Raw genomic sequence first — 9,505 nt, forward strand, 5'->3', positions numbered from 1 at the left:
AAATACGAATCGAAATACAAAGTAAGAAATAAGCTAAGGCAGTGCTTCATTTGTAAGAAAATTAGTTCCAGGACCCAAATATTTTCCCCACCATTGGGGCCACCACCCACAGCTGCTCACCACAGTGTCAACACATTTGGGGTTATGCTAGAGCCCACTCCTGCTTATTGGGTTGGATGGATGCTCTGGCGATCATCACTTCATAATCAAGTCTCAGACAGTAAGTGCCGGTGCTCAGCCCTGGCAAATACCCCCACAAATTAAGAACAGAGCCAAGGTTAATTGAATTTAGGAGGGAAACTCCTCTTTGGAATCGTTTAAATCTACCTGAAATTGTACCCTTTCAGAATCCAATTGGGTATCCTTTGGGATATGCACCATGGGGAAGGAGGGGGCCATGGGGCTACAAACATTAAATCTTTTACAGAAAATATTTGTCCAGATCATAATTATATAAGTCCCTCATGTGTTGGATATTTGGAATTGTGCAGTTTTCTTTTTTTACAAAGTGATAAAACAAGGATTAGAATCTCTCCAGCTCTTTCGCCTGTTACAGGCCATTAGGGCTGTAGCTCAAAAGCAGATATCATTATGTTAGAGGTTGAGTGGCAACATTCGGGACATTTGGTTTGATCAATTTAGGAGCACGTTTAGCATTTGAGAATAGGAAAACTTGTGTTTGAAACCCTGTTTGACCCGTTGAGCACCTATACTCTGTCTGCATCTCCTTTAATCCAGAATTAATAGTGGCTATGTTTCCAGGTGTAAGAGCTACTTTTTGTTGTTGCAATAAATCTAATTGTATCTATATTTCACATGCCGAAAGATAGCAGGCTTCTGGCAAGAAAGCCTTCATAGAAAGGATTGCAAGTCCCCATGGCAACAATGTTTGCACCCGGGGTCAAGTCCTAAAAAGAAATAGTGGGAGGGACACATATCACGGTGCCAAATGAAAAAAGCGGGGGACTCCACATGTGTACCCCGACTTGAGCTTTGCTTTGCATTTGCTTCCAGTACAAAGTTGAGTCATTTTTAGTTTGGACTATTAGGTGTAGGTTTAGTGCCACCTATAAGCCAAAACTATTGCATTAGAATACAGGTCGGGATATGTGGCATATGAGGAGGGTCACAATGTTTGTAGGTGTTGTTTGGATATTTACCCACCCATTGACTGCCCATGGCCATGCTAATACCTATGGCCATTCCTACCCAGTTTCTGCTCCTACCCACCGAAAACAGCTCCTTATGGGAACTTTTTGAGCTCATTTTCTTCAAGCCTTACCATCAAACTTTGAGCATTTATTTGTATTTTTTATATTTATAACGCGCCTGCCACAAACTTAACCATGTAGGGGTACAGTTGGAATTATCAATATAGGGTGGAGAAACAGAAGTCACTGAATGATTGGTTTGTCACTATGTCCCTTGAAGATTGTCAGACTACTAAATGATTACTTGAATAGAAAAGTTTTCAAAGCCTTTCTGAACTTTGTACTTGAAATCCCTACTCGTGTTCTTTCAAACAGTCGTCTGAGAGTTAATGACTTAATTGGAGTTGTGAAAGTGCTCCTTGCACAATACAAATGACTTTACCAGGCCTGCCTTCAGCCACGTGATTTATAGGCACTTTGTTTGTCCTTCACTCAAGTCCTGTTAGAAACAAGCATTGGCAAAGCCAAAAGTTTTGGCTTGAGAATGAGTATTAGGCATTTGTCAAGCACTGCTATTAATTCCGAGGTACTCGCACCATTTTACACCTGCTACCATCAATAGCAAGTTAATACCACTATGGCAGTGCCTGGTAAGCGTCTTTGTCGTATCTATACAAAAGCCCAAACTTGATGTCTCATTTTTAAGTGTGTACATGCTCTTACCCTGAAATACTTACAAAATAAGATCCTACAAGGCAATTCCTCTTGACATCTACGACCCTCCGGACAACCTTTGTTTACCACACCCAGATCATGCTTGCTAGGCACAAAGCTCTGGAACTCTCTTCCTTACTCCCCTACTCATTTCGGAGCTTAGAAATATTTTGACAATTCCACAAAGCTTCTAACATGTGGCTAGTATGTTAACTCCCATATTTCGATGACTATGGGTTAGCAACTGCAATTCCCGGTCCTTAATGCAGCTTAATCTGCATGTGGTGCCTAGAAAAATCGCTCACATAAAATCAAAATACATTTCTCTTTGAGCAATGCTAGGCATCCAATTGGTTTAAAAGCGTTTCATCTGTCAAATTTGAATACCAATTTCTTTTCATGTCAATTTTCCATGCATTAATCACCAAGTACAAAATCTAAATAAGATCGGTTGAGACTATGGGCCTCATTACGACCCAGGCGGAGGACCAGCACCATGGTCCATGCCGGTGTCCGCCATGGCGGAATGGGGAATTACCACCCCATTCCGAGGTTGGCAGGGCGGTAATTCCGCATGCCGCCATGGCCCTTCCCCATTCCCATTTTTGCCCCATAGGGCTCAATGGGAATGGGGAAGACGCTAAGTACGATGCCGCAAATTGTGGCACCGTACTTAGCACCAAGGTCCCTTTGCGGGTCCCTACTTTAACGGCTGGTAAAACCAGCCGTTAAGGTCGGGTCCCGCAAAGGGACCTTGTAATTAGGCGCTAATAGGCTAACGGTGGCGCAGCATTTTACGGCACCGTTAACCCATTAGCGCCTGGGTCGTAATGAGGCCCTATGTCTATTTGCAGCCATTCTTGTACTTGTATATGTGTAAATAATGTACATATCCAACCTGATAAAACCTCTAACTACAGGTTAGAAGCAATGCATTCTAAGCAGGATTTCATTACAGTGCACTGCTTGTCTAACTCCTCACAAAAATAGAGAAAACATGTTGCACCAATATTTGGTTAATTCTGGATGCTAACATGATTAAGTGAAAAGACATTAGTGCTGATGGAATTACTGCACAGTTTATGATGCTGATGATTAAGAGGCAGCGCTTTGCAAATTGGTAGGAGCTACTTCTCTTATAATTGAATTTTGAAGTTATGTCACCACAGAGTGAAAATAGCATATTATGTTGTATGGCTTTAAACAGTTAGCAAACCTAAATGAAATGTGTGCTAAAGATAACTATTAGGAACCAGAAACGGGAAATAGCTTAGTGCAGGAATTGGTATGAATTTTACTAATGGTATATTTTTCTTCCTCACACTTTGGTTAGCTATTCTCTTCATGTATCGTACATGGCATGTTCTTGGTAATATTTATAACATATTTGAATCTACATAGTTGCATATTTATAAGTTTTTGTGTTCCTAGATTATGTAACTATGTTGACAGTCTTGAGAAAGTGCCGGATGGTGACCAACACATGTTACCTGCGATTGCCATGGTTTCCTGTCACCAATTTGTGACGAAAGGAAATTGGTATTAAACATTGACAAATGTAACACTCTAAATCTGGGAATGAATTATTTAATTATTTGATTTTTCAAGCACCTCAAATAGAGCGATACATGTACTTCCGCAAGGATATTCTGTACGTTTTCTCTTTCTAGACACATGGGGGCCTATTCATGGAATTTCTTGCATGGTTCAAAGTGACTGCACTGCCGACACAAACCCTGATTCACAGTGCAGTGCAAATTCAGTGTAAAGTAATTTCAAATGACCACTTGCACGGACTGTGCATGGCAAAAATACACTTTGCACCGTTCCATGAATCAGGGTTTGTGTAGGCAGTGCAAAGTCACTTTTCAGCAGTGCAAAGTCACTTTGAACCATGCAAAAAATTCCATGAATCAGGCCCTATGTTTCAGTTTCTTCTCCTTGTAGGGTATTTCTATCACTCCAGCAGAAATATTCTAATTTGGATATATGCAAAGATCAAAGCATGCAGGTGCCTTTCATTCCCTCACCTCCTGACAAGCCAGGAACACTGACAATGGGGCCTACAACGTTTTTTGAACACTTGACAGTACTATGAGGAATGATAGCTTTAATAGACCGATTTACGGGCCTGATTTACTAAAGTGTTTTTCAATGGGGCTATATGTCAACATAGGGGTTCTTCTGAATGCAACGCTCACTAGAAACTATATGTACTAATGGACTGGAGTGGCCCGGTTTTTCAACAATCCGGGCAAAAGTAATTCCTTTAAATGCACAAAGGCCGCTGGGCTGTGCAGGGTTCCCAAATATACATTATCTCCATGAATTCTGTTTGTGCACTTATTTCTGCTGCTCATAAAACAATACTTCCTTTTTACAGTTATCTTATCACCAGGGGTGTTTCTAGGTCTGGAAAAGATCTGGGGCTTCGCTAGTGTCGGGACTTCGGGACTCAGGGCTAGCTAGCCTTTTGGCTGTAGCACCTGACCTTCTATCTGGGGCTACAACCAAAAGACGTGGGTCTATAGCCCCCTCTGCCGCCCCCCGCAACCTCCCCAGCAACGCCTCTGCTTATACACATCATTTACAATTTGACAATTTGTTTCACCAACTTTCATTCATGAATATGCATTGTCTTGACCATGGCAATGAAGGTGATGATGAAGAGCAATGGAGGAGGTGCCCCGATAATCTGGGCAGGGTCCTCCTCCTCCCTCCCCCCTGGGTAAGGGGGAGGGTTCGTGCAAGCACGCCAAAGTGCGAGGAAAGCCTGCGCAGGGCAACAAAATGGGGGCATGACAAGCCCTGTATAAGCCGGCGGGCTGCAGGAGCATCCAACCCCAAGCAGAAGGACGCCTGCCGCACATAAGGACAAGATTTTTGTTTTCCACCCACGCACCCTGCATAAGGATTAGCGGTACAGCAAGGCCTGGCCGTTGACGTCACGGGATGGCAAGACAGTGTTTTGGCGACCAGTGCCAAGCAAAAGACTCTGAATGAGCCATGGGAAAGCCGGAAGGGTCTTCGCTCTTCTCGGGACCAGCGCCTCTTGGGAGCCTAAGCGGCGGGGCGTCTGGTGGTAGCAATGAAGGCTCAGCTTCCCAAAAAATAAACGGCGCTCTCCCAGCCCAGGAACACTTGCAGGGGCAGGTGGGGCTCAGATACGAAGGGTTAGGGGAGTTGTGCCTACTGTGGAAGTTGTTGGGAAAAGGGGGGAGCAGGTTTTGGACACCGAGCAGTCACCGCACCTTCGGAACTATTTTCACAAAGTTGTGTGCAGTGTTTTGAATTTATTATGTTGTGAAAATAAATCTGCGGCCTTTTTATGCCAAAAAGAAGACAAGTCTCATTCTGCACCTTTCTGGGTGCGAGAGGAAAGGGGCAAGAGGAATGAGCTAGTATGATGCACGATGGTACAGAGATGGACAAATGCCCAGGTTATGAAAAGATTTGAAAAAAAGACAACACTGCCAGAGAATGAGATTTGCGAGTGCCACTGATGATGAAATTGCCTCGCGAGCAGTCTGTCTACGTGAGGCTTTGAACATGGTCGAGGAACAGTAACTGCCAGCGTCTTTTTCTTTAAGAGCGTGCCGGGGACTTCCTACGGCTCCTTGTGCACCTACCGCTTTAAAAAAACTGTTCTCAAAGAAGCTGGAAAAATGTGCAATGCGCAGCATAATGCTCTTCTTTCCCCCGAGTGCCTGCAGCCTGACACGTGACGTAATTATATTTGGCCAATCCTGGGGTCTCTTTTAAGAACAGCTGCCTGCTTAAGCGAGGCTGGCGTTTCTCGCTAAATTGATGTTTTAACTAAGTGTTTCATTACCGACTTGAAGGTAATGCTAAAAAAAAGTGGAATTTGCAAAATACCTCCTGCATTAGCTCTCGCCACAGTAACAAGATGGACGTTCTTACCGTGATTACTCTAATACCGCTGCATTGCAGAAGTGCTGCTCTTCAATAAATGGAAATGGAATAAACATTTTTAAAGGGAAGAAAAAGTGTCCCGCCCTCATCAATTTTCCCCATGTAATATTTAAAAGCGTCTGAATAGACCCTTTTGTGCATTAAAATATGCACTGTGATTATATGCGCTATTAGCACGCGGGTAACACGGCATGCGGTAATGCTTTTGTGTTGGGCGTTTTCCTCAACACAAAAGTAACCCGAAAAAGAGAGTTCCAGGATTGGCAATGTGAATTTGGCAGAACAGGAAAAAAGTACTCGTAAGGACCCCATGCGTGATAATTCATTATATATTTGACGCCTATTATGCCTGTGAATGTGGCTAGTTCTACGTTTAGCTGATCTTGCTTTCCTGCGAGTGCCATGGTCTATATGTTGAGGCATTGCATTCTCTATTTTCCTCTGGCGAAAAGGAGGGCCCTTCCCAATTGCCACATGCCCCACTCTCAATACAGAGAGCAAGAGACGTGCCCTGTTAAAAGTTCTCATATGAGGGTGAGGGGGGGGGGAGCCAAAAAGTTATAGGAGAAATATGGCTGAGGTTCTGTTCAGCAAGAGATCAGGAGCACACAAGTGAGAATCCGGAAGTGGATATGAGGAGCAGGAGACTTGCAACACCTCTCTGTTTTCCTACTGGTCAAAAATATATACTACTTCGGAACCCATGTGACATGAAAGCGTACCCGATTTCAGCAGCATTTTCATACAGGAAAGACATAACTTACAGTACACTAACAATCTTCTCAAAATAACCACGAGGAAGTGATCATGGCAGACATCTTGTAATGTCTAGACAAAACCATGTCCTCTGTGGTAAGGCAGTAGGGCCTCTGTAGTGCGGGATCCCACTCATGCAAAGAAGCACATGGGACACCTACTTCTTGTTCTGGCTCTGCTCGAGTGCTAGAAACATCCCGGTGTGCTGCCTCATTTATATGGGAACCCACGAGGTACAACACGTGTCGTCAGACTTAAAGGGACACTCCTCTTTTGTAAAAACGAACAACCATGTTAAACATTTAAAAACATCAAAACCTGGTAGCTCAAACTAAGGACATAGAGTGTAATGTACATTGTTCACACATCCACAACATAGGCCAGCAGACGTGCCAGCTGTCTTCTTCACTCTCTCTCTAAGGGTAGCTTCTCCCTTCTGCATGCTCCTGGACAACCTCCACCCCCAGATAAGGAGCACCATGTTCCTCAGGGTAATGAGACGCCGCTCCATCAGGCAAATCATGAACATCCTCATCACCAGAACCTTCTGGTACGAATTATCTACAGGTCGCAATGTCTTAAAAATGTTATGTAATACTGGGCCAGCAGAATGCAGCAGTATAGCTTTCTTGGCCTCGTCATCTTTTCCCCCCCACAGTGACAAAGTACATCTCCAACCTCTCCATCCATAGACTCCACCTTGGCCCCAGACTGGACGGGGCACCCAAGACGTCAAACTCCACCGGCGGGCCAGTGCTCCCTGTTATCTTGGCATCACTACAGGCAAAGGTGCAGCGCCTGCATTATCTGCAATATCGACCATCTTGAAGAAAATATAGTGTCCAGAATCAACCTTATTATGTTGTATTGAGCACACAAGCACTCCCAGGGAAGCCACAACTCAGGTGTGGAAGGGCATCTCCAAGCGTGCCACCACCGTAGCCTCAATGAGACCATACACCCAACGGATCTCCACTACAATGGTGTAAAATATATGTGCTGGAACAGGAGAGCGAACAGGAATAAATATATGTATATCTGCAACTTTTTTATTTTCCCAAATTTCCCGAGGCGCACAAGCACTCTGGTGAGGAGCTGCAACGTCAGGGGAAATGAAAAGAAATAGGGCAGTCCAGGGTGTGCCAATTGAAGCCTGGAGCTCCTCACACAGTGATAGCCCTCAACGCATGTGATTGGCAGCTGCTGCACTGCTCGGAGCAAGCAGATCGCATGTGCAGCCTCCCACGTGTCATGCCGGTCACCCCCAAGCGACCTCCTCGTCGCCAATGTGGTGAGGCAACAGTCTCTCTGTGGTGCGGGAAGTCACTCATGCAAATAAGCACACATACTTCTTGTTCAGGCTCCGATCGTGCGCTAGAAACGTGTTGTCGTGACAGCCAATTTATATGGGAACCCACGTGGTACAAAACGTGTTGTCGCTCTTAAAGGGACCTCACCACATCTGCCTTCTTTTTCAAGGACAACCAGCCAAAAGCAGGAACATACAACTCTGGAGCTCAAAACCACCCTGCTATTCCTAAGGTCTAAGGCTACCACATACGTTGTATTGTATTGTGTTGTATTTTATTTATTGTATTTTATTTATATAGCGCTCCTAGCCCTGAGGCAACTGGGCACTTTTCTTACAGTTACATGTTATACATTTCAGAGCAATTGCATATTACAGGTTAAATGGGGAACATTTGTACATAGATGGCCAATTTACAAAAAATAGTATTTACAGTTGGATATATATACATTTACATGATAGCAGTGGTTGCACAGGTGTGAATTTACAGGAGAGGCATAGTGAGAGGTATGAGCTTCCCTACAGGACCCAAAGAGGTTAGACTTCATTGGTGAAGAGCGAGGATTTGATGGACTTTTGGAATTTGTGTTAAGAGGGTTATACTCTGATTCTGGGAGGTAGGGCGTTCCAGGTTTTAGGTGCAAGTACCGGGAAGCTCCTACCCCCTTATTTTCGGAGCCTGAATCTCGGTCTGATGAGGCAGTTGGATTGCGAGGATCTGGTCAGGCGGACTGGGGTGCACTGTTTGAACTTCTCACATAGGTACCTGGGTGCTTGGTTATGTAGACATTTGAAGGTAAGAGAGAGATTCTTGAATTTAATTCTATGGTTGATTGAGAGCCATCGCACACTTTGTCTCAGCTCTGAGATGTGGAGTTTTCTCTGGAAGTTGGTTACTGCTCTGAGGGCATTATTTTGATAAATTTGCAGTTTTCGTAGATTATGTTTGTTGGTGCCTAGATATAAGGCATTACAGTAATCCAGCTTGGTTAGTACGAGGGCCCTAGCTAGGGTAAAGCAGTTGTCAGGCGTCAGAAAGGGTCTGCAGGCATTGATGAGCTTACAGGTGTAGGCGGTGGTAGATGCAGTGGCGTTAATTTGTCTATCTAGGGAGAGTGTCGAGTCAATGTACATACCTAAGGTTTTGATGTCCTTTGAAACCTTGATGATGTTGCCATCAATAGTGACTGTTGAGTCTGTTCAGTTTAGCTGGAGTTCCTACCAGGAGTAGGTCAGTCTTGTCTCTGCATCATAACGTTGGTCCCAATTAGCTGTGTCACCATGCAGACCCTCACACCTTTGTCCACAATGATGATCATGGCACCTTTGGTTGTTTGTTCATGACTCCATACTTCAGGTTCTGAAATTTTCTGATTTATAGGCGTGCTTGTCTCTTAACAGGGGAATTCCCAGGATGCAGTTTCTCTGGTCAAAGCTCTCTGGCTAATGATCTAAACGTGTGGAGGCACCTGTCTGGTTGGTTAAGCATCGCCATCATATTCGATGCGTGCTCATATTGTGACCCATTTATTTGGAAATATGTTTTGCTTTTTTAAATATGTGCACCTTGATTAATTGTCAAGCTTTCATTACGGCCAAAGATCCCCACCTCGATACACTCAGTCATGGCGTCTGCAGTTTC

Source organism: Ambystoma mexicanum, chromosome 5q (genome assembly GCF_040938575.1).
Source record: "Ambystoma mexicanum isolate Mex_15411 chromosome 5q, UKY_AmexF1_1, whole genome shotgun sequence".
Classification (NCBI taxonomy): domain Eukaryota; kingdom Metazoa; phylum Chordata; class Amphibia; order Caudata; family Ambystomatidae; genus Ambystoma; species Ambystoma mexicanum.